This window comes from Sus scrofa, chromosome 5 (assembly GCF_054392235.1).
Source record: "Sus scrofa isolate SSC_HxYL_T2T_F1_AM1 chromosome 5, Sscrofa_HxYL_maternal_Yorkshire_Landrace_v2.0, whole genome shotgun sequence".
NCBI lineage: Eukaryota > Metazoa > Chordata > Mammalia > Artiodactyla > Suidae > Sus > Sus scrofa.
In genome coordinates, this window is record NC_139387.1 from 45,934,286 (window position 1) to 45,960,586 (window position 26,301).

The window sequence follows — 26,301 nt, forward strand, 5'->3', positions numbered from 1 at the left end:
GCCGAATGGGCACGGGAAAGCTGGCAGACCCCGCAGGACCCCGGCCACGGGCCCGAGTCGCCAAAGACATCAGGTCGACCTCGCGGGCAGTCGGACACGAGCGCGAGGACGCCGGGAATGCTGGTCAACCCCGTGGGCAGTCCCACCGAAGCATGTGTCGCCAGGGTCATCTGGTTGAACCCGTGGGCCCTCGGACACGGGCCCGTGTCACCCGGAGCTGGTCGTCACCGCGGGCATTCGGGCAAGGCCCGAGTCTTCCGGGACGCCTGTTCGACACCGCGGGCCCTGCGACCAGGGCCCAAGTCGCCCGGGGCAGCTGATCCATGCAGCGGGACATCTGGCACGGGCCCGAGGCGCCTGGGACAGCTGGTCGACCATGGGACCTGGGACCCGAACCGAGTCGCGCGGGAGAGTTTGTGGACACCGCGGGCCCTCGAGCACCGGCCCGAGTCGCCCAATACAGGTGGTCGAACCCGCGGGCCCTAGGACCTGGGCCCGAGTCCCCAGGGACCGCTGGTCGACCCCGGGGTCCATCAGACTCACGTGTGAGTCCCCTGGCACAGCTGTTCGACACCCAGGCCCTCAGGCACGGTCTCGAGTCGCCCGGGACAGCTGGTCAACACCGAGGGATTTCGGACACGGGGCCCAGGCGCCAGGGACTGCTGGTTGACCCCGCGGGCCATCAGAACAGGGCCTGAGTCGCGCGGGCCTGCTGGTGGACCGCGCGGGCCTTTGGACCCGGGCCAATATCGCCCGGGACATATGGTCGACCCCACGGGCCGTCGGACTCGAGTGCGATCTCCGGGGACACCTGGTCGAACCCACGTGCCCTCGGACACAGGCCCGAGTGCCTGGGACAGCTGGTCGACCACGCGGGCCTTCAGACTCGGGCCCGAGTCCACCTGGACAGCTGGTCGACCCGGCGGGCCCTCGGACGCGGGCCCGAGTCCCCCGGGACAGCCTGTCGACACCGCATGCCCGTGGACCCGGGCCCGAGTCCCCCGGGACAGGTGGGCGACCCTGTGGGACCTCAGACCCGGGCCCCAGTTCCCTGGGAAAGCTGGTTGATACCGCGAACATTCAGACCCAGGCCCGAGTCACCCGGGACATTTGGTCGAAACCGTGGGCCCTCGGAATCAGGCCGGAGTCGCCCGGGACAGCTGGTCGACCCCGCAGGTCCTCGGGCACAGGCCCGAGGCGCCAGGGAGGCCTGGTCGACACCGCAGTGCCTCCGACCAGGGCCCGAGTTGCCCGGGACTGCTGGTCGACCCCGCATGCACTCGGTCCCAAGCGCGAGTCACCAGGGACAGCTGGTTGACCCCGCGGGCCTTCAGACACGGGCCCGAGTTGCCCGGGACGCCTGTTTGACACCATGCTCCCTCCGACCAGGCCCCAGTCGCCCGGGACAGCTGGTCGACCCCGCAGGTCCTCGGGCACGGGCCCGAGTTGCCCGGGACGCCTGTTTGACACCATGCTCCCTCTGACCAGGCCGCAGTCGCCCAGGACAGCTGGTCGACCCCACGTAACCTAGGACGCAAGCGCGAGTGGTCCGGGACATCTGGTTGACACCGCAGGGCCTTGGGCCTGGGCCCGAGTCGCCCGGGACCCCTGGTCGACCCTGCAGGCCCTCGCACCCGGGCCCGAGTTGCCAAAACATCGGGGCGACCTCGTGGAACCTCGGACACGAGCGCGAGTCACCCAGGACTGCTGGTCCACCCTGCGGGCACTCGGACCAAAGCATGAATCACAGGGAAAACTGGTCGACCCCGTGGGCCTTCAGGAACGGGCCCGAGCCTCCGGGACAGCCTTTCGAGCCCGCAGGCCCTCAGAGCCGAACCCAAGTCAGCCAGGACAGCTGGTCGACCCCGCGGGCCTTAGGACCGAAGCGCCAGTCCCCCGGGACATCTGGTCGACACCGCGAGGCCTCGGGAATGGGCCCGAGGCGCCCAGGACAGCTGTTCGACCCCGTGGGCTCTCGGACATTGGCCCTAGTCGCCCGGGACGCCTGTTCGACACCCCGCTCCGTCCGACCAGGGCCCAAGTCCCCCGGGACAGCTGGTCGACCCTGGAGGATATCAGACACAGGCCCGAGTCGACCGGGAGATTTGGACGACACCGCGGGCCCTCGGGACCAGCCCGAGTCGCCCGGGAAAGGTTGTGGAACCCGCGGGCCCTCGGACATGGGCCCGACGTCCCCGGGACAGCTGGTCGACCCAGGGGGACATCGGGCACGGGCCCGAGTCGCCCGGTACAGATGGTCGACCGCAGGACCTCGGACACGGGCCCAAGTCACGCGGGTCTGCTGGTCGATCCCGCGGGCCCTCGGTCCCGGGCCCGAATGGCCAAAGACATCGGGTCGACCTCACGGGCCCTCGGACACAAGCGCGTGTTGCCCGGGACTGCTGGTCAACCCCGCGGGAACACGGACCCCAGCGTGAGTGGCCAGGGATAGCTGGTCGAACACGCGGGCCTTCAGACACGGGTCCGAGTCGCCCGGGGCAACTGGTGGATGCGGCTGGTCTTCGGGCCTGGGTAGAGTTCCCCGGGACAGCTGGTCGACACCACGGGATCCTGGACCCGGGCCTGAGTCCCCCTGGACAACTGGTCGACCCCGCGTGACATCTGGCACATGCCCAAGTCACCCGGGAAAGCAGGTAGGCTGCGGGACCTCGGACCCGAACTTGAGTCGCCTGGGAGAGGTGGTCCATACCACGGTCCCTCGGGCACAGGCCGGAGACGCCCGGGAAAGTCGGGCGACCCCAAGGGCCTTTGGACACAGGGCCAAAGTCGCCCGGGTCAGCTGGTCGACCCCGCGGTCCGTCGGTCCAAAGCGCGAGTGTCCCAGGAGAGCTGTGTGACACCGTGGGCCCTCGGAGCCAGGCCGGAGTCGCCTGGGACGTCTGGTTGACCCCGCGGGGCATCGGGCATGTGCTCGACTCGCCCTGGAGATCTGGTCGACCCCGCAGGCCCTCGGACTCGAGTGCGAGTCGCCCGGGAGCCCTGGTGGACCCTGCGGGCCCTCGGACCCGGGCCCGAGGGCCTGGAACATCTGGTCGACACCGTGGGCCCTCGGACACGGGCCCGAGTCACGCGGGATAGCTGATCAATAATGCCGGGCCTCGGAACCGGGCCCGAGGTGCCCGAGACAGCTGGTCGACACCCCGGGCCCTGGGGCACGTGCCCGAGTCGCCCCGGAGAGCTGGTCGACCCCGCGGGCCATCGGACCCGAGCGCGATTTGCCCGGAAGAGCTTGTCGAACACATGGGCCCTCGGACCCAGGCCCGAGTGACCCGGGATGGCTGGGCAACACCGCGGTCCCTCCGACCTGAACCCGAATCGCCCGGGACACCTGGTAGACCCGGTGGGACATCGGGCCCGGGCCCAAGACACCCGGGACAGCAGGTCGACCGCGGGCCCTTGGACCCAAACTCGAGTCGCTTGGGAGAGTGGGTCGACACTGCGGGCACTCGGGCATTGGCCGAATGGGCACGGGAAAGCTGGCAGACCCCGCAGGACCCCGGCCACGGGCCCGAGTCGCCAAAGACATCAGGTCGACCTCGCGGGCAGTCGGACACGAGCGCGAGGACGCCGGGAATGCTGGTCAACCCCGTGGGCAGTCCCACCGAAGCATGTGTCGCCAGGGTCATCTGGTCGAACCCGTGGGCCCTCGGACACGGGCCCGTGTCACCCGGAGCTGGTCGTCACCGCGGGCATTCGGGCAAGGCCCGAGTCTTCCGGGACGCCTGTTCGACACCGCGGGCCCTGCGACCAGGGCCCAAGTCGCCCGGGGCAGCTGATCCATGCAGCGGGACATCTGGCACGGGCCCGAGGCGCCTGGGACAGCTGGTCGACCATGGGACCTGGGACCCGAACCGAGTCGCGCGGGAGAGTTTGTGGACACCGCGGGCCCTCGAGCACCGGCCCGAGTCGCCCAATACAGGTGGTCGAACCCGCGGGCCCTAGGACCTGGGCCCGAGTCCCCAGGGACCGCTGGTCGACCCCGGGGTCCATCAGACTCACGTGTGAGTCCCCTGGCACAGCTGTTCGACACCCAGGCCCTCAGGCACGGTCTCGAGTCGCCCGGGACAGCTGGTCAACACCGAGGGATTTCGGACACGGGGCCCAGGCGCCAGGGACTGCTGGTTGACCCCGCGGGCCATCAGAACAGGGCCTGAGTCGCGCGGGCCTGCTGGTGGACCGCGCGGGCCTTTGGACCCGGGCCAATATCGCCCGGGACATATGGTCGACCCCACGGGCCGTCGGACTCGAGTGCGATCTCCGGGGACACCTGGTCGAACCCACGTGCCCTCGGACACAGGCCCGAGTGCCTGGGACAGCTGGTCGACCACGCGGGCCTTCAGACTCGGGCCCGAGTCCACCTGGACAGCTGGTCGACCCGGCGGGCCCTCGGACGCGGGCCCGAGTCCCCCGGGACAGCCTGTCGACACCGCATGCCCGTGGACCCGGGCCCGAGTCCCCCGGGACAGGTGGGCGACCCTGTGGGACCTCAGACCCGGGCCCCAGTTCCCTGGGAAAGCTGGTTGATACCGCGAACATTCAGACCCAGGCCCGAGTCACCCGGGACATTTGGTCGAAACCGTGGGCCCTCGGAATCAGGCCGGAGTCGCCCGGGACAGCTGGTCGACCCCGCAGGTCCTCGGGCACGGGCCCGAGGCGCCAGGGAGGCCTGGTCGACACCGCAGTGCCTCCGACCAGGGCCCGAGTTGCCCGGGACTGCTGGTCGACCCCGCATGCACTCGGTCCCAAGCGCGAGTCACCAGGGACAGCTGGTTGACCCCGCGGGCCTTCAGACACGGGCCCGAGTTGCCCGGGACGCCTGTTTGACACCATGCTCCCTCCGACCAGGCCCCAGTCGCCCGGGACAGCTGGTCGACCCCGCAGGTCCTCGGGCACGGGCCCGAGTTGCCCGGGACGCCTGTTTGACACCATGCTCCCTCCGACCAGGCCGCAGTCGCCCAGGACAGCTGGTCGACCCCACGTAACCTAGGACGCAAGCGCGAGTGGTCCGGGACATCTGGTTGACACCGCAGGGCCTTGGGCCTGGGCCCGAGTCGCCCGGGACACCTGGTCGACCCTGCAGGCCCTCGCACCCGGGCCCGAGTTGCCAAAACATCGGGGCGACCTCGTGGAACCTCGGACACGAGCGCGAGTCACCCAGGACTGCTGGTCCACCCTGCGGGCACTCGGACCAAAGCACGAATCACAGGGAAAACTGGTCGACCCCGTGGGCCTTCAGGAACGGGCCCGAGCCTCCGGGACAGCCTTTCGAGCCCGCAGGCCCTCGGAGCCGAACCCAAGTCAGCCAGGACAGCTGGTCGACCCCGCGGGCCTTAGGACCGAAGCGCCAGTCCCCCGGGACATCTGGTCGACACCGCGAGGCCTCGGGAATGGGCCCGAGTCGCCCAGGACAGCTGTTCGACCCCGTGGGCTCTCGGACATTGGCCCTAGTCGCCCGGGACGCCTGTTCGACACCCCGCTCCGTCCGACCAGGGCCCAAGTCCCCCGGGACAGCTGGTCGACCCTGGAGGATATCAGACACAGGCCCGAGTCGACCGGGAGATTTGGACGACACCGCGGGCCCTCGGGACCAGCCCGAGTCGCCCGGGAAAGGTTGTGGAACCCGCGGGCCCTCGGACATGGGCCCGACGTCCCCGGGACAGCTGGTCGACCCAGGGGGACATCGGGCACGGGCCCGAGTCGCCCGGTACAGATGGTCGACCGCAGGACCTCGGACACGGGCCCAAGTCACGCGGGTCTGCTGGTCGATCCCACGGGCCCTCGGTCCCGGGCCCGAATGGCCAAAGACATCGGGTCGACCTCACGGGCCCTCGGACACAAGCGCGTGTTGCCCGGGACTGCTGGTCAACCCCGCGGGAACACGGACCCCAGCGTGAGTGGCCAGGGATAGCTGGTCGAACACGCGGGCCTTCAGACACGGGTCCGAGTCGCCCGGGGCAACTGGTGGATGCGGCTGGTCTTCGGGCCTGGGTAGAGTTCCCCGGGACAGCTGGTCGACACCACGGGATCCTGGACCCGGGCCTGAGTCCCCCTGGACAACTGGTCGACCCCGCGTGACATCTGGCACATGCCCAAGTCACCCGGGAAAGCAGGTAGGCTGCGGGACCTCGGACCCGAACTTGAGTCGCCTGGGAGAGGTGGTCCATACCACGGTCCCTCGGGCACAGGCCGGAGACGCCCGGGAAAGTCGGGCAACCCCAAGGGCCTTTGGACACAGGGCCAAAGTCGCCCGGGTCAGCTGGTCGACCCCGCGGTCCGTCGGTCCAAAGCGCGAGTGTCCCAGGAGAGCTGTGTGACACCGTGGGCCCTCGGAGCCAGGCCGGAGTCGCCTGGGACGTCTGGTTGACCCCACGGGGCATCGGGCATGTGCTCGACTCGCCCTGGAGATCTGGTCGACCCCGCAGGCCCTCGGACTCGAGTGCGAGTCGCCCGGGACCCCTGGTGGACCCTGCGGGCCCTCGGACCCGGGCCCGAGGGCCTGGAACATCTGGTCGACACCGTGGGCCCTCGGACACGGGCCCGAGTCATGCGGGATAGCTGATCAATAATGCCGGGCCTCGGAACCGGGCCCGAGGTGCCCGAGACAGCTGGTCGACACCCCGGGCCCTGGGGCACGTGCCCGAGTCGCCCCGGAGAGCTGGTCGACCCCGCGGGCCATCGGACCCGAGCGCGATTTGCCCGGAAGAGCTTGTCGAACACATGGGCCCTCGGACCCAGGCCCGAGTGACCCGGGATGGCTGGGCAACAACGCGGTCCCTCCGACCTGAACCCGAATCGCCCGGGACACCTGGTAGACCCGGTGGGACATCGGGCCCGGGCCCAAGACACCCGGGACAGCAGGTCGACCGCGGGCCCTTGGACCCAAACTCGAGTCGCTTGGGAGAGTGGGTCGACACTGCGGGCACTCGGGCATTGGCCGAATGGGCACGGGAAAGCTGGCAGACCCCGCAGGACCCCGGCCACGGGCCCGAGTCGCCAAAGACATCAGGTCGACCTCGCGGGCAGTCGGACACGAGCGCGAGGACGCCGGGAATGCTGGTCAACCCCGTGGGCAGTCCCACCGAAGCATGTGTCGCCAGGGTCATCTGGTCGAACCCGTGGGCCCTCGGACACGGGCCCGTGTCACCCGGAGCTGGTCGTCACCGCGGGCATTCGGGCAAGGCCCGAGTCTTCCGGGACGCCTGTTCGACACCGCGGGCCCTGCGACCAGGGCCCAAGTCGCCCGGGGCAGCTGATCCATGCAGCGGGACATCTGGCACGGGCCCGAGGCGCCTGGGACAGCTGGTCGACCATGGGACCTGGGACCCGAACCGAGTCGCGCGGGAGAGTTTGTGGACACCGCGGGCCCTCGAGCACCGGCCCGAGTCGCCCAATACAGGTGGTCGAACCCGAGGGCCCTAGGACCTGGGCCCGAGTCCCCAGGGACCGCTGGTCGACCCCGGGGTCCATCAGACTCACGTGTGAGTCCCCTGGCACAGCTGTTCGACACCCAGGCCCTCAGGCACGGTCTCGAGTCGCCCGGGACAGCTGGTCAACACCGAGGGATTTCGGACACGGGCCCCAGGTGCCAGGGACTGCTGGTTGACCCCGCGGGCCATCAGAACAGGGCCTGAGTCGCGCGGGCCTGCTGGTGGACCGCGCGGGCCTTTGGACCCGGGCCAATATCGCCCGGGACATATGGTCGACCCCACGGGCCGTCGGACTCGAGTGCGATCTCCGGGGACACCTGGTCGAACCCACGTGCCCTCGGACACAGGCCCGAGTGCCTGGGACAGCTGGTCGACCACGCGGGCCTTCAGACTCGGGCCCGAGTCCACCTGGACAGCTGGTCGACCCGGCGGGCCCTCGGACGCGGGCCCGAGTCCCCCGGGACAGCCTGTCGACACCGCATGCCCTTGGACCCGGGCCCGAGTCCCCCGGGACAGGTGGGCGACCCTGTGGGACCTCAGACCCGGGCCCGAGTTCCCTGGGAAAGCTGGTTGATACCGCGAGCATTCAGACCCAGGCCCGAGTCACCCGGGACATTTGGTCGAAACCGTGGGCCCTCGGAATCAGGCCGGAGTCGCCCGGGACAGCTGGTCGACCCCGCAGGTCCTCGGGCACGGGCCCGAGGCGCCAGGGAGGCCTGGTCGACACCGCAGTGCCTCCGACCAGGGCCCGAGTTGTCCGGGACTGCTGGTCGACCCCGCATGCACTCGGTCCCAAGCGCGAGTCACCAGGGACAGCTGGTTGACCCCGCGGGCCTTCAGACACGGGCCCGAGTTGCCCGGGACGCCTGTTTGACACCATGCTCCCTCCCACCAGGCCCCAGTCGCCCAGGACAGCTGGTCGACCCCACGTAACCTAGGACGCAAGCGCGAGTGGTCCGGGACATCTGGTTGACACCGCAGGGCCTTGGGCCTGGGCCCGAGTCGCCCGGGACACCTGGTCGACCCTGCAGGCCCTCGCACCCGGGCCCGAGTTGCCAAAACATCGGGGCGACCTCGTGGAACCTCGGACACGAGCGCGAGTCACCCAGGACTGCTGGTCCACCCTGCGGGCACTCGGACCAAAGCACGAATCACAGGGAAAACTGGTCGACCCCGTGGGCCTTCAGGAACGGGCCCGAGCCTCCGGGACAGCCTTTCGAGCCCGCAGGCCCTCGGAGCCGAACCCAAGTCAGCCAGGACAGCTGGTCGACCCCGCGGGCCTTAGGACCGAAGCGCCAGTCCCCCGGGACATCTGGTCGACACCGCGAGGCCTCGGGAATGGGCCCGAGTCGCCCAGGACAGCTGTTCGACCCCGTGGGCTCTCGGACATTGGCCCTAGTCGCCCGGGACGCCTGTTCGACACCCCGCTCCGTCCGACCAGGGCCCAAGTCCCCCGGGACAGCTGGTCGACCCTGGAGGATATCAGACACAGGCCCGAGTCGACCGGGAGATTTGGACGACACCGCGGGCCCTCGGGACCAGCCCGAGTCGCCCGGGAAAGGTTGTGGAACCCGCGGGCCCTCGGACATGGGCCCGACGTCCCCGGGACAGCTGGTCGACCCAGGGGGACATCGGGCACGGGCCCGAGTCGCCCGGTACAGATGGTCGACCGCAGGACCTCGGACACGGGCCCAAGTCACGCGGGTCTGCTGGTCGATCCCGCGGGCCCTCGGTCCCGGGCCCGAATGGCCAAAGACATCGGGTCGACCTCACGGGCCCTCGGACACAAGCGCGTGTTGCCCGGGACTGCTGGTCAACCCCGCGGGAACACGGACCCCAGCGTGAGTGGCCAGGGATAGCTGGTCGAACACGCGGGCCTTCAGACACGGGTCCGAGTCGCCCGGGGCAACTGGTGGATGCGGCTGGTCTTCGGGCCTGGGTAGAGTTCCCCGGGACAGCTGGTCGACACCACGGGATCCTGGACCCGGGCCTGAGTCCCCCTGGACAACTGGTCGACCCCGCGTGACATCTGGCACATGCCCAAGTCACCCGGGAAAGCAGGTAGGCTGCGGGACCTCGGACCCGAACTTGAGTCGCCTGGGAGAGGTGGTCCATACCACGGTCCCTCGGGCACAGGCCGGAGACGCCCGGGAAAGTCGGGCGACCCCAAGGGCCTTTGGACACAGGGCCAAAGTCGCCCGGGTCAGCTGGTCGACCCCGCGGTCCGTCGGTCCAAAGCGCGAGTGTCCCAGGAGAGCTGTGTGACACCGTGGGCCCTCGGAGCCAGGCCGGAGTCGCCTGGGACGTCTGGTTGACCCCGCGGGGCATCGGGCATGTGCTCGACTCGCCCTGGAGATCTGGTCGACCCCGCAGGCCCTCGGACTCGAGTGCGAGTCGCCCGGGAGCCCTGGTGGACCCTGCGGGCCCTCGGACCCGGGCCCGAGGGCCTGGAACATCTGGTCGACACCGTGGGCCCTCGGACACGGGCCCGAGTCACGCGGGATAGCTGATCAATAATGCCGGGCCTCGGAACCGGGCCCGAGGTGCCCGAGACAGCTGGTCGACACCCCGGGCCCTGGGGCACGTGCCCGAGTCGCCCCGGAGAGCTGGTCGACCCCGCGGGCCATCGGACCCGAGCGCGATTTGCCCGGAAGAGCTTGTCGAACACATGGGCCCTCGGACCCAGGCCCGAGTGACCCGGGATGGCTGGGCAACACCGCGGTCCCTCCGACCTGAACCCGAATCGCCCGGGACACCTGGTAGACCCGGTGGGACATCGGGCCCGGGCCCAAGACACCCGGGACAGCAGGTCGACCGCGGGCCCTTGGACCCAAACTCGAGTCGCTTGGGAGAGTGGGTCGACACTGCGGGCACTCGGGCATTGGCTGAATGGGCACGGGAAAGCTGGCAGACCCCGCAGGACCCCGGCCACGGGCCCGAGTCGCCAAAGACATCAGGTCGACCTCGCGGGCAGTCGGACACGAGCGCGAGGACGCCGGGAATGCTGGTCAACCCCGTGGGCAGTCCCACCGAAGCATGTGTCGCCAGGGTCATCTGGTCGAACCCGTGGGCCCTCGGACACGGGCCCGTGTCACCCGGAGCTGGTCGTCACCGCGGGCATTCGGGCAAGGCCCGAGTCTTCCGGGACGCCTGTTCGACACCGCGGGCCCTGCGACCAGGGCCCAAGTCGCCCGGGGCAGCTGATCCATGCAGCGGGACATCTGGCACGGGCCCGAGGCGCCTGGGACAGCTGGTCGACCATGGGACCTGGGACCCGAACCGAGTCGCGCGGGAGAGTTTGTGGACACCGCGGGCCCTCGAGCACCGGCCCGAGTCGCCCAATACAGGTGGTCGAACCCGCGGGCCCTAGGACCTGGGCCCGAGTCCCCAGGGACCGCTGGTCGACCCCGGGGTCCATCAGACTCACGTGTGAGTCCCCTGGCACAGCTGTTCGACACCCAGGCCCTCAGGCATGGTCTCGAGTCGCCCGGGACAGCTGGTCAACACCGAGGGATTTCGGACACGGGCCCCAGGTGCCAGGGACTGCTGGTTGACCCCGCGGGCCATCAGAACAGGGCCTGAGTCGCGCGGGCCTGCTGGTGGACCGCGCGGGCCTTTGGACCCGGGCCAATATCGCCCGGGACATATGGTCGACCCCACGGGCCGTCGGACTCGAGTGCGATCTCCGGGGACACCTGGTCGAACCCACGTGCCCTCGGACACAGGCCCGAGTGCCTGGGACAGCTGGTCGACCACGCGGGCCTTCAGACTCGGGCCCGAGTCCACCTGGACAGCTGGTCGACCCGGCGGGCCCTCGGACGCGGGCCCGAGTCCCCCGGGACAGCCTGTCGACACCGCATGCCCTTGGACCCGGGCCCGAGTCCCCCGGGACAGGTGGGCGACCCTGTGGGACCTCAGACCCGGGCCCGAGTTCCCTGGGAAAGCTGGTTGATACCGCGAGCATTCAGACCCAGGCCCGAGTCACCCGGGACATTTGGTCGAAACCGTGGGCCCTCGGAATCAGGCCGGAGTCGCCCGGGACAGCTGGTCGACCCCGCAGGTCCTCGGGCACGGGCCCGAGGCGCCAGGGAGGCCTGGTCGACACCGCAGTGCCTCCGACCAGGGCCCGAGTTGCCCGGGACTGCTGGTCGACCCCGCATGCACTCGGTCCCAAGCGCGAGTCACCAGGGACAGCTGGTGACCCCGCGGGCCTTCAGACACGGGCCCGAGTTGCCCGGGACGCCTGTTTGACACCATGCTCCCTCCGACCAGGCCCCAGTCGCCCAGGACAGCTGGTCGACCCCACGTAACCTAGGACGCAAGCGCGAGTGGTCCGGGACATCTGGTTGACACCGCAGGGCCTTGGGCCTGGGCCCGAGTCGCCCGGGACACCTGGTCTACCCTGCAGGCCCTCGCACCCGGGCCCGAGTTGCCAAAACATCGGGGCGACCTCGTGGAACCTCGGACACGAGCGCGAGTCACCCAGGACTGCTGGTCCACCCTGCGGGCACTCGGACCAAAGCACGAATCACAGGGAAAACTGGTCGACCCCGTGGGCCTTCAGGAGCGGGCCCGAGCCTCCGGGACAGCCTTTCGAGCCCGCAGGCCCTCGGAGCCGAACCCAAGTCAGCCAGGACAGCTGGTCGACCCCGCGGGCCTTAGGACCGAAGCGCCAGTCCCCCGGGACATCTGGTCGACACCGCGAGGCCTCGGGAATGGGCCCGAGTCGCCCAGGACAGCTGTTCGACCCCATGGGCTCTCGGACATTGGCCCTAGTCGCCCGGGACGCCTGTTCGACACCCCGCTCCGTCCGACCAGGGCCCAAGTCCCCCGGGACAGCTGGTCGACCCTGGAGGATATCAGACACAGGCCCGAGTCGACCGGGAGATTTGGACGACACCGCGGGCCCTCGGGACCAGCCCGAGTCGCCCGGGAAAGGTTGTGGAACCCGCGGGCCCTCGGACATGGGCCCGACGTCCCCGGGACAGCTGGTCGACCCAACGGGACATCGGGCACGGGCCCGAGTCGCCCGGTACAGATGGTCGACCGCAGGACCTCGGACACGGGCCCAAGTCACGCGGGTCTGCTGGTCGATCCCGCGGGCCCTCGGTCCCGGGCCCGAATGGCCAAAGACATCGGGTCGACCTCACGGGCCCTCGGACACAAGCGCGTGTTGCCCGGGACTGCTGGTCAACCCCGCGGGAACACGGACCCCAGCGTGAGTGGCCAGGGATAGCTGGTCGAACACGCGGGCCTTCAGACACGGGTCCGAGTCGCCCGGGGCAACTGGTGGATGCGGCTGGTCTTCGGGCCTGGGTAGAGTTCCCCGGGACAGCTGGTCGACACCACGGGATCCTGGACCCGGGCCTGAGTCCCCCTGGACAACTGGTCGACCCCGCGTGACATCTGGCACATGCCCAAGTCACCCGGGAAAGCAGGTAGGCTGCGGGACCTCGGACCCGAACTTGAGTCGCCTGGGAGAGGTGGTCCATACCACGGTCCCTCGGGCACAGGCCGGAGACGCCCGGGAAAGTCGGGCGACCCCAAGGGCCTTTGGACACAGGGCCAAAGTCGCCCGGGTCAGCTGGTCGACCCCGCGGTCCGTCGGTCCAAAGCGCGAGTGTCCCAGGAGAGCTGTGTGACACCGTGGGCCCTCGGAGCCAGGCCGGAGTCGCCTGGGACGTCTGGTTGACCCCGCGGGGCATCGGGCATGTGCTCGACTCGCCCTGGAGATCTGGTCGACCCCGCAGGCCCTCGGACTCGAGTGCGAGTCGCCCGGGACCCCTGGTGGACCCTGCGGGCCCTCGGACCCGGGCCCGAGGGCCTGGAACATCTGGTCGACACCGTGGGCCCTCGGACACGGGCCCGAGTCACGCGGGATAGCTGATCAATAATGCCGGGCCTCGGAACCGGGCCCGAGGTGCCCGAGACAGCTGGTCGACACCCCGGGCCCTGGGGCACGTGCCCGAGTCGCCCCGGAGAGCTGGTCGACCCCGCGGGCCATCGGACCCGAGCGCGATTTGCCCGGAAGAGCTTGTCGAACACATGGGCCCTCGGACCCAGGCCCGAGTGACCCGGGATGGCTGGGCAACACCGCGGTCCCTCCGACCTGAACCCGAATCGCCCGGGACACCTGGTTGACCCGGTGGGACATCGGGCCCGGGCCCAAGACACCCGGGACAGCAGGTCGACCGCGGGCCCTTGGACCCAAACTCGAGTCGCTTGGGAGAGTGGGTCGACACTGCGGGCACTCGGGCATTGGCCGAATGGGCACGGGAAAGCTGGCAGACCCCGCAGGACCCCGGCCACGGGCCCGAGTCGCCAAAGACATCAGGTCGACCTCGCGGGCAGTCGGACACGAGCGCGAGGACGCCGGGAATGCTGGTCAACCCCGTGGGCAGTCCCACCGAAGCATGTGTCGCCAGGGTCATCTGGTCGAACCCGTGGGCCCTCGGACACGGGCCCGTGTCACCCGGAGCTGGTCGTCACCGCGGGCATTCGGGCAAGGCCCGAGTCTTCCGGGACGCCTGTTCGACACCGCGGGCCCTGCGACCAGGGCCCAAGTCGCCCGGGGCAGCTGATCCATGCAGCGGGACATCTGGCACGGGCCCGAGGCGCCTGGGACAGCTGGTCGACCATGGGACCTGGGACCCGAACCGAGTCGCGCGGGAGAGTTTGTGGACACCGCGGGCCCTCGAGCACCGGCCCGAGTCGCCCAATACAGGTGGTCGAACCCGCGGGCCCTAGGACCTGGGCCCGAGTCCCCAGGGACCGCTGGTCGACCCCGGGGTCCATCAGACTCACGTGTGAGTCCCCTGGCACAGCTGTTCGACACCCAGGCCCTCAGGCACGGTCTCGAGTCGCCCGGGACAGCTGGTCAACACCGAGGGATTTCGGACACGGGCCCCAGGCGCCAGGGACTGCTGGTTGACCCCGCGGGCCATCAGAACAGGGCCTGAGTCGCGCGGGCCTGCTGGTGGACCGCGCGGGCCTTTGGACCAGGGGCAAAATCGCCCGGGACATATGGTCGACCCCACGGGCCGTCGGACTCGAGTGCGATCTCCGGGGACACCTGGTCGAACCCACGTGCCCTCGGACACAGGCCCGAGTGCCTGGGACAGCTGGTCGACCACGCGGGCCTTCAGACTCGGGCCCGAGTCCACCTGGACAGCTGGTCGACCCGGCGGGCCCTTGGACGCGGGCCCGAGTCCCCCGGGACAGCCTGTCGACACCGCATGCCCGTGGACCCGGGCCCGAGTCCCCCGGGACAGGTGGGCGACCCTGTGGGACCTCAGACCCGGGCCCCAGTTCCCTGGGAAAGCTGGTTGATACCGCGAACATTCAGACCCAGGCCCGAGTCACCCGGGACATTTGGTCGAAACCGTGGGCCCTCGGAATCAGGCCGGAGTCACCCGGGACAGCCGGTCGACCCCGCAGGTCCTCGGGCACGGGCCCGAGGCGCCAGGGAGGCCTGGTCGACACCGCAGTGCCTCCGACCAGGGCCCGAGTTGCCCGGGACTGCTGGTCGACCCCGCATGCACTCGGTCCCAAGCGCGAGTCACCAGGGACAGCTGGTTGACCCCGCGGGCCTTCAGACACGGGCCCGAGTTGCCCGGGACGCCTGTTTGACACCATGCTCCCTCCGACCAGGCCCCAGTCGCCCAGGACAGCTGGTCGACCCCACGTAACCTAGGACGCAAGCGCGAGTGGTCCGGGACATCTGGTTGACACCGCAGGGCCTTGGGCCTGGGCCCGAGTCGCCCGGGACACCTGGTCGACCCTGCAGGCCCTCGCACCCGGGCCCGAGTTGCCAAAACATCGGGGCGACCTCGTGGAACCTCGGACACGAGCGCGAGTCACCCAGGACTGCTGGTCCACCCTGCGGGCACTCGGACCAAAGCACGAATCACAGGGAAAACTGGTCGACCCCGTGGGCCTTCAGGAGCGGGCCCGAGCCTCCGGGACAGCCTTTCGAGCCCGCAGGCCCTCGGAGCCGAACCCAAGTCAGCCAGGACAGCTGGTCGACCCCGCGGGCCTTAGGACCGAAGCGCCAGTCCCCCGGGACATCTGGTCGACACCGCGAGGCCTCGGGAATGGGCCCGAGTCGCCCAGGACAGCTGTTCGACCCCGTGGGCTCTCGGACATTGGCCCTAGTCGCCCGGGACGCCTGTTCGACACCCCGCTCCGTCCGACCAGGGCCCAAGTCCCCCGGGACAGCTGGTCGACCCTGGAGGATATCAGACACAGGCCCGAGTCGACCGGGAGATTTGGACGACACCGCGGGCCCTCGGGACCAGCCCGAGTCGCCCGGGAAAGGTTGTGGAACCCGCGGGCCCTCGGACATGGGCCCGACGTCCCCGGGACAGCTGGTCGACCCAGGGGGACATCGGGCACGGGCCCGAGTCGCCCGGTACAGATGGTCGACCGCAGGACCTCGGACACGGGCCCAAGTCACGCGGGTCTGCTGGTCGATCCCGCGGGCCCTCGGTCCCGGGCCCGAATGGCCAAAGACATCGGGTCGACCTCACGGGCCCTCGGACACAAGCGCGTGTTGCCCGGGACTGCTGGTCAACCCCGCGGGAACACGGACCCCAGCGTGAGTGGCCAGGGATAGCTGGTCGAACACGCGGGCCTTCAGACACGGGTCCGAGTCGCCCGGGGCAACTGGTGGATGCGGCTGGTCTTCGGGCCTGGGTAGAGTTCCCCGGGACAGCTGGTCGACACCACGGGATCCTGGACCCGGGCCTGAGTCCCCCTGGACAACTGGTCGACCCCGCGTGACATCTGGCACATGCCCAAGTCACCCGGGAAAGCAGGTAGGCTGCGGGACCTCGGACCCGAACTTGAGTCGCCTGGGAGAGGTGGTCCATACCACGGTCCCTCGGGCACAGGCCGGAGACGCCCGGGAAAGTCGGGCGACCCCAAGGGCCTTTGGACACAGGGCCAAAGTCGCCCGGGTCAGCTGGTCGACCCCGCGGTCCGTCGGTCCAAAGCGCGAGTGTCCCAGGAGAGCTGTGTGACACCGTGGGCCCTCGGAGCCAGGCCGGAGTCGCCTGGGACGTCTGGTTGACCCCGCGGGGCATCGGGCATGTGCTCGACTCGCCCTGGAGATCTGGTCGACCCCGCAGGCCCTCGGACTCGAGTGCGAGTCGCCCGGGACCCCTGGTGGACCCTGCGGGCCCTCGGACCCGGGCCCGAGGGCCTGGAACATCTGGTCGACACCGTGGGCCCTCGGACACGGGCCCGAGTCACGCGGGATAGCTGATCAATAATGCCGGGCCTCGGAACCGGGCCCGAGGTGCCCGAGACAGCTGGTCGACACCCCGGGCCCTGGGGCACGTGCCCGAGTCGCCCCGGAGAGCTGGTCGACCCCGCGGGCCATCGGACCCGAGCGCGATTTGCCCGGAAGAGCTTGTCGAACACATGGGCCCTCGGACCCAGGCCCGAGTGACCCGGGATGGCTGGGCAACACCGCGGTCCCTCCGACCTGAACCCGAATCGCCCGGGACACCTGGTAGACCCGGTGGGACATCGGGCCCGGGCCCAAGACACCCGGGACAGCAGGTCGACCGCGGGCCCTTGGACCCAAACTCGAGTCGCTTGGGAGAGTGGGTCGACACTGCGGGCACTCGGGCATTGGCCGAATGGGCACGGGAAAGCTGGCAGACCCCGCAGGACCCCGGCCACGGGCCCGAGTCGCCAAAGACATCAGGTCGACCTCGCGGGCAGTCGGACACGAGCGTGAGGACGCCGGGAATGCTGGTCAACCCCGTGGGCAGTCCCACCCAAGCATGTGTCGCCAGGGTCATCTGGTCGAACCCGTGGGCCCTCGGACACGGGCCCGTGTCACCCGGAGCTGGTCGTCACCGCGGGCATTCGGGCAAGGCCCGAGTCTTCCGGGACGCCTGTTCGACACCGCGGGCCCTGCGACCAGGGCCCAAGTCGCCCGGGGCAGCTGATCCATGCAGCGGGACATCTGGCACGGGCCCGAGGCGCCTGGGACAGCTGGTCGACCATGGGACCTGGGACCCGAACCGAGTCGCGCGGGAGAGTTTGTGGACACCGCGGGCCCTCGAGCACCGGCCCGAGTCGCCCAATACAGGTGGTCGAACCCGCGGGCCCTAGGACCTGGGCCCGAGTCCCCAGGGACCGCTGGTCGACCCCGGGGTCCATCAGACTCACGTGTGAGTCCCCTGGCACAGCTGTTCGACACCCAGGCCCTCAGGCACGGTCTCGAGACGCCCGGGACAGCTGGTCAACACCGAGGGATTTCGGACACGGGCCCCAGGCGCCAGGGACTGCTGGTTGACCCCGCGGGCCATCAGAACAGGGCCTGAGTCGCGCGGGCCTGCTGGTGGACCGCGCGGGCCTTTGGACCCGGGCCAATATCGCCCGGGACATATGGTCGACCCCACGGGCCGTCGGACTCGAGTGCGATCTCCGGGGACACCTGGTCGAACCCACGTGCACTCGGACACAGGCCCGAGTGCCTGGGACAGCTGGTTGACCACGCGGGCATTCAGACTCGGGCCCGAGTCCACCTGGACAGCTGGTCGACCCGGCGGGCCCTCGGACGCGGGCCCGAGTCCCCCGGGACAGCCTGTCGACACCGCAGTGCCTCCGACCAGGGCCCGAGTTGCCCGGGACTGCTGGTCGACCCCGCATGCACTCGGTCCCAAGCGCGAGTCACCAGGGACAGCTGGTTGACCCCGCGGGCCTTCAGACACGGGCCCGAGTTGCCCGGGACGCCTGTTTGACACCATGCTCCCTCCGACCAGGCCCCAGTCGCCCAGGACAGCTGGTCGACCCCACGTAACCTAGGACGCAAGCGCGAGTGGTCCGGGACATCTGGTTGACACCGCAGGGCCTTGGGCCTGGGCCCGAGTCGCCCGGGACACCTGGTCGACCCTGCAGGCCCTCGCACCCGGGCCCGAGTTGCCAAAACATCGGGGCGACCTCGTGGAACCTCGGACACGAGCGCGAGTCACCCAGGACTGCTGGTCCACCCTGCGGGCACTCGGACCAAAGCACGAATCACAGGGAAAACTGGTCGACCCCGTGGGCCTTCAGGAGCGGGCCCGAGCCTCCGGGACAGCCTTTCGAGCCCGCAGGCCCTCGGAGCCGAACCCAAGTCAGCCAGGACAGCTGGTCGACCCCGCGGGCCTTAGGACCGAAGCGCCAGTCCCCCGGGACATCTGGTCGACACCGCGAGGCCTCGGGAATGGGCCCGAGTCGCCCAGGACAGCTGTTCGACCCCATGGGCTCTCGGACATTGGCCCTAGTCGCCCGGGACGCCTGTTCGACACCCCGCTCCGTCCGACCAGGGCCCAAGTCCCCCGGGACAGCTGGTCGACCCTGGAGGATATCAGACACAGGCCCGAGTCGACCGGGAGATTTGGACGACACCGCGGGCCCTCGGGACCAGCCCGAGTCGCCCGGGAAAGGTTGTGGAACCCGCGGGCCCTCGGACATGGGCCCGACGTCCCCGGGACAGCTGGTCGACCCAACGGGACATCGGGCACGGGCCCGAGTCGCCCGGTACAGATGGTCGACCGCAGGACCTCGGACACGGGCCCAAGTCACGCGGGTCTGCTGGTCGATCCCGCGGGCCCTCGGTCCCGGGCCCGAATGGCCAAAGACATCGGGTCGACCTCACGGGCCCTCGGACACAAGCGCGTGTTGCCCGGGACTGCTGGTCAACCCCGCGGGAACACGGACCCCAGCGTGAGTGGCCAGGGATAGCTGGTCGAACACGCGGGCCTTCAGACACGGGTCCGAGTCGCCCGGGGCAACTGGTGGATGCGGCTGGTCTTCGGGCCTGGGTAGAGTTCCCCGGGACAGCTGGTCGACACCACGGGATCCTGGACCCGGGCCTGAGTCCCCCTGGACAACTGGTCGACCCCGCGTGACATCTGGCACATGCCCAAGTCACCCGGGAAAGCAGGTAGGCTGCGGGACCTCGGACCCGAACTTGAGTCGCCTGGGAGAGGTGGTCCATACCACGGTCCCTCGGGCACAGGCCGGAGACGCCCGGGAAAGTCGGGCGACCCCAAGGGCCTTGGGACACAGGGCCAAAGTCGCCCGGGTCAGCTGGTCGACCCCGCGGTCCGTCGGTCCAAAGCGCGAGTGTCCCAGGAGAGCTGTGTGACACCGTGGGCCCTCGGAGCCAGGCCGGAGTCGCCTGGGACGTCTGGTTGACCCCGCGGGGCATCGGGCATGTGCTCGACTCGCCCTGGAGATCTGGTCGACCCCGCAGGCCCTCGGACTCGAGTGCGAGTCGCCCGGGACCCCTGGTGGACCCTGCGGGCCCTCGGACCCGGGCCCGAGGGCCTGGAACATCTGGTCGACACCGTGGGCCCTCGGACACGGGCCCGAGTCACGCGGGATAGCTGATCAATAATGCCGGGCCTCGGAACCGGGCCCGAGGTGCCCGAGACAGCTGGTCGACACCCCGGGCCCTGGGGCACGTGCCCGAGTCGCCCCGGAGAGCTGGTCGACCCCGCGGGCCATCGGACCCGAGCGCGATTTGCCCGGAAGAGCTTGTCGAACACATGGGCCCTCGGACCCAGGCCCGAGTGACCCGGGATGGCTGGGCAACACCGCGGTCCCTCCGACCTGAACCCGAATCGCCCGGGACACCTGGTAGACCCGGTGGGACATCGGGCCCGGGCCCAAGACACCCGGGACAGCAGGTCGACCGCGGGCCCTTGGACCCAAACTCGAGTCGCTTGGGAGAGTGGGTCGACACTGCGGGCACTCGGGCATTGGCCGAATGGGCACGGGAAAGCTGGCAGACCCCGCAGGACCCCGGCCACGGGCCCGAGTCGCCAAAGACATCAGGTCGACCTCGCGGGCAGTCGGACACGAGCGCGAGGACGCCGGGAATGCTGGTCAACCCCGTGGGCAGTCCCACCGAAGCATGTGTCGCCAGGGTAATCTGGTCGAACCCGTGGGCCCTCGGACACGGGCCCGTGTCACCCGGAGCTGGTCGTCACCGCGGGCATTCGGGCAAGGCCCGAGTCTTCCGGGACGCCTGTTCGACACCGCGGGCCCTGCGACCAGGGCCCAAGTCGCCCGGGGCAGCTGATCCATGCAGCGGGACATCTGGCACGGGCCCGAGGCGCCTGGGACAGCTGGTCGACCATGGGACCTGGGACCCGAACCGAGTCGCGCGGGAGAGTTTGTGGACACCGCGGGCCCTCGAGCACCGGCCCGAGTCGCCCAATACAGGTGGTCGAACCCGCGGGCCCTAGGACCTGGGCCCGAGTCCCCAGGGACCGCTGGTCGACCCCGGGGTCCATCAGACTCACGTGTGAGTCCCCTGGCACAGCTGTTCGACACCCAGGCCCTCAGGCACGGTCTCGAGACGCCCGGGACAGCTGGTCAACACCGAGGGATTTCGGACACGGGCCCCAGGCGCCAGGGACTGCTGGTTGACCCCGCGGGCCATCAGAACAGGGCCTGAGTCGCGCGGGCCTGCTGGTGGACCGCGCGGGCCTTTGGACCCGGGCCAATATCGCCCGGGACATATGGTCGACCCCACGGGCCGTCGGACTCGAGTGCGATCTCCGGGGACACCTGGTCGAACCCACGTGCACTCGGACACAGGCCCGAGTGCCTGGGACAGCTGGTTGACCACGCGGGCATTCAGACTCGGGCCCGAGTCCACCTGGACAGCTGGTCGACCCGGCGGGCCCTCGGACGCGGGCCCGAGTCCCCCGGGACAGCCTGTCGACACCGCAGTGCCTCCGACCAGGGCCCGAGTTGCCCGGGACTGCTGGTCGACCCCGCATGCACTCGGTCCCAAGCGCGAGTCACCAGGGACAGCTGGTTGACCCCGCGGGCCTTCAGACACGGGCCCGAGTTGCCCGGGACGCCTGTTTGACACCATGCTCCCTCCGACCAGGCCCCAGTCGCCCAGGACAGCTGGTCGACCCCACGTAACCTAGGACGCAAGCGCGAGTGGTCCGGGACATCTGGTTGACACCGCAGGGCCTTGGGCCTGGGCCCGAGTCGCCCGGGACACCTGGTCGACCCTGCAGGCCCTCGCACCCGGGCCCGAGTTGCCAAAACATCGGGGCGACCTCGTGGAACCTCGGACACGAGCGCGAGTCACCCAGGACTGCTGGTCCACCCTGCGGGCACTCGGACCAAAGCACGAATCACAGGGAAAACTGGTCGACCCCGTGGGCCTTCAGGAGCGGGCCCGAGCCTCCGGGACAGCCTTTCGAGCCCGCAGGCCCTCGGAGCCGAACCCAAGTCAGCCAGGACAGCTGGTCGACCCCGCGGGCCTTAGGACCGAAGCGCCAGTCCCCCGGGACATCTGGTCGACACCGCGAGGCCTCGGGAATGGGCCCGAGTCGCCCAGGACAGCTGTTCGACCCCATGGGCTCTCGGACATTGGCCCTAGTCGCCCGGGACGCCTGTTCGACACCCCGCTCCGTCCGACCAGGGCCCAAGTCCCCCGGGACAGCTGGTCGACCCTGGAGGATATCAGACACAGGCCCGAGTCGACCGGGAGATTTGGACGACACCGCGGGCCCTCGGGACCAGCCCGAGTCGCCCGGGAAAGGTTGTGGAACCCGCGGGCCCTCGGACATGGGCCCGACGTCCCCGGGACAGCTGGTCGACCCAACGGGACATCGGGCACGGGCCCGAGTCGCCCGGTACAGATGGTCGACCGCAGGACCTCGGACACGGGCCCAAGTCACGCGGGTCTGCTGGTCGATCCCGCGGGCCCTCGGTCCCGGGCCCGAATGGCCAAAGACATCGGGTCGACCTCACGGGCCCTCGGACACAAGCGCGTGTTGCCCGGGACTGCTGGTCAACCCCGCGGGAACACGGACCCCAGCGTGAGTGGCCAGGGATAGCTGGTCGAACACGCGGGCCTTCAGACACGGGTCCGAGTCGCCCGGGGCAACTGGTGGATGCGGCTGGTCTTCGGGCCTGGGTAGAGTTCCCCGGGACAGCTGGTCGACACCACGGGATCCTGGACCCGGGCCTGAGTCCCCCTGGACAACTGGTCGACCCCGCGTGACATCTGGCACATGCCCAAGTCACCCGGGAAAGCAGGTAGGCTGCGGGACCTCGGACCCGAACTTGAGTCGCCTGGGAGAGGTGGTCCATACCACGGTCCCTCGGGCACAGGCCGGAGACGCCCGGGAAAGTCGGGCGACCCCAAGGGCCTTTGGACACAGGGCCAAAGTCGCCCGGGTCAGCTGGTCGACCCCGCGGTCCGTCGGTCCAAAGCGCGAGTGTCCCAGGAGAGCTGTGTGACACCGTGGGCCCTCGGAGCCAGGCCGGAGTCGCCTGGGACGTCTGGTTGACCCCGCGGGGCATCGGGCATGTGCTCGACTCGCCCTGGAGATCTGGTCGACCCCGCAGGCCCTCGGACTCGAGTGCGAGTCGCCCGGGACCCCTGGTGGACCCTGCGGGCCCTCGGACCCGGGCCCGAGGGCCTGGAACATCTGGTCGACACCGTGGGCCCTCGGACACGGGCCCGAGTCACGCGGGATAGCTGATCAATAATGCCGGGCCTCGGAACCGGGCCCGAGGTGCCCGAGACAGCTGGTCGACACCCCGGGCCCTGGGGCACGTGCCCGAGTCGCCCCGGAGAGCTGGTCGACCCCGCGGGCCATCGGACCCGAGCGCGATTTGCCCGGAAGAGCTTGTCGAACACATGGGCCCTCGGACCCAGGCCCGAGTGACCCGGGATGGCTGGGCAACACCGCGGTCCCTCCGACCTGAACCCGAATCGCCCGGGACACCTGGTAGACCCGGTGGGACATCGGGCCCGGGCCCAAGACACCCGGGACAGCAGGTCGACCGCGGGCCCTTGGACCCAAACTCGAGTCGCTTGGGAGAGTGGGTCGACACTGCGGGCACTCGGGCATTGGCCGAATGGGCACGGGAAAGCTGGCAGACCCCGCAGGACCCCGGCCACGGGCCCGAGTCGCCAAAGACATCAGGTCGACCTCGCGGGCAGTCGGACACGAGCGCGAGGACGCCGGGAATGCTGGTCAACCCCGTGGGCAGTCCCACCCAAGCATGTGTCGCCAGGGTCATCTGGTCGAACCCGTGGGCCCTCGGACACGGGCCCGTGTCACCCGGAGCTGGTCGTCACCGCGGGCATTCGGGCAAGGCCCGAGTCTTCCGGGACGCCTGTTCGACACCGCGGGCCCTGCGACCAGGGCCCAAGTCGCCCGGGGCAGCTGATCCATGCAGCGGGACATCTGGCACGGGCCCGAGGCGCCTGGGACAGCTGGTCGACCATGGGACCTGGGACCCGAACCGAGTCGCGCGGGAGAGTTTGTGGACACCGCGGGCCCTCGAGCACCGGCCCGAGTCGCCCAATACAGGTGGTCGAACCCGCGGGCCCTAGGACCTGGGCCCGAGTCCCCAGGGACCGCTGGTCGACCCCGGGGTCCATCAGACTCACGTGTGAGTCCCCTGGCACAGCTGTTCGACACCCAGGCCCTCAGGCACGGTCTCGAGTCGCCCGGGACAGCTGGTCAACACCGAGGGATTTCGGACACGGGCCCCAGGCGCCAGGGACTGCTGGTTGACCCCGCGGGCCATCAGAACAGGGCCTGAGTCGCGCGGGCCTGCTGGTGGACCGCGCGGGCCTTTGGACCCGGGCCAATATCGCCCGGGACATATGGTCGACCCCACGGGCCGTCGGACTCGAGTGCGATCTCCGGGGACACCTGGTCGAACCCACGTGCCCTCGGACACAGGCCCGAGTGCCTGGGACAGCTGGTCGACCACGCGGGCCTTCAGACTCGGGCCCGAGTCCACCTGGACAGCTGGTCGAACCGGCGGGCCCTCGGACGCGGGCCCGAGTCCCCCGGGACAGCCTGTCGACACCGCAGTGCCTCCGACCAGGGCCCGAGTTGCCCGGGACTGCTGGTCGACCCCGCATGCACTCGGTCCCAAGCGCGAGTCACCAGGGACAGCTGGTTGACCCCGCGGGCCTTCAGACACGGGCCCGAGTTGCCCGGGACGCCTGTTTGACACCATGCTCCCTCCGACCAGGCCCCAGTCGCCCAGGACAGCTGGTCGACCCCACGTAACCTAGGACGCAAGCGCGAGTGGTCCGGGACATCTGGTTGACACCGCAGGGCCTTGGGCCTGGGCCCGAGTCGCCCGGGACACCTGGTCGACCCTGCAGGCCCTCGCACCCGGGCCCGAGTTGCCAAAACATCGGGGCGACCTCGTGGAACCTCGGACACGAGCGCGAGTCACCCAGGACTGCTGGTCCACCCTGCGGGCACTCGGACCAAAGCACGAATCACAGGGAAAACTGGTCGACCCCGTGGGCCTTCAGGAGCGGGCCCGAGCCTCCGGGACAGCCTTTCGAGCCCGCAGGCCCTCGGAGCCGAACCCAAGTCAGCCAGGACAGCTGGTCGACCCCGCGGGCCTTAGGACCGAAGCGCCAGTCCCCCGGGACATCTGGTCGACACCGCGAGGCCTCGGGAATGGGCCCGAGTCGCCCAGGACAGCTGTTCGACCCCGTGGGCTCTCGGACATTGGCCCTAGTCGCCCGGGACGCCTGTTCGACACCCCGCTCCATCCGACCAGGGCCCAAGTCCCCCGGGACAGCTGGTCGACCCTGGAGGATATCAGACACAGGCCCGAGTCGACCGGGAGATTTGGACGACACCGCGGGCCCTCGGGACCAGCCCGAGTCGCCCGGGAAAGGTTGTGGAACCCGCGGGCCCTCGGACATGGGCCCGACGTCCCCGGGACAGCTGGTCGACCCAACGGGACATCGGGCACGGGCCCGAGTCGCCCGGTACAGATGGTCGACCGCAGGACCTCGGACACGGGCCCAAGTCACGCGGGTCTGCTGGTCGATCCCGCGGGCCCTCGGTCCCGGGCCCGAATGGCCAAAGACATCGGGTCGACCTCACGGGCCCTCGGACACAAGCGCGTGTTGCCCGGGATTGCTGGTCAACCCCGCGGAAACACGGACCCCAGCGTGAGTGGCCAGGGATAGCTGGTCGAACACGCGGGCCTTCAGACACGGGTCCGAGTCGCCCGGGGCAACTGGTGGATGCGGCTGGTCTTCGGGCCTGGGTAGAGTTCCCCGGGACAGCTGGTCGACACCACGGGATCCTGGACCCGGGCCTGAGTCCCCCTGGACAACTGGTCGACCCCGCGTGACATCTGGCACATGCCCAAGTCACCCGGGAAAGCAGGTAGGCTGCGGGACCTCGGACCCGAACTTGAGTCGCCTGGGAGAGGTGGTCCATACCACGGTCCCTCGGGCACAGGCCGGAGACGCCCGGGAAAGTCGGGCGACCCCAAGGGCCTTTGGACACAGGGCCAAAGTCGCCCGGGTCAGCTGGTCGACCCCGCGGTCCGTCGGTCCAAAGCGCGAGTGTCCCAGGAGAGCTGTGTGACACCGTGGGCCCTCGGAGCCAGGCCGGAGTCGCCTGGGACGTCTGGTTGACCCCGCGGGGCATCGGGCATGTGCTCGACTCGCCCTGGAGATCTGGTCGACCCCGCAGGCCCTCGGACTCGAGTGCGAGTCGCCCGGGACCCCTGGTGGACCCTGCGGGCCCTCGGACCCGGGCCCGAGGGCCTGGAACATCTGGTCGACACCGTGGGCCCTCGGACACGGGCCCGAGTCACGCGGGATAGCTGATCAATAATGCCGGGCCTCGGAACCGGGCCCGAGGTGCCCGAGACAGCTGGTCGACACCCCGGGCCCTGGGGCACGTGCCCGAGTCGCCCCGGAGAGCTGGTCGACCCCGCGGGCCATCGGACCCGAGCGCGATTTGCCCGGAAGAGCTTGTCGAACACATGGGCCCTCGGACCCAGGCCCGAGTGACCCGGGATGGCTGGGCAA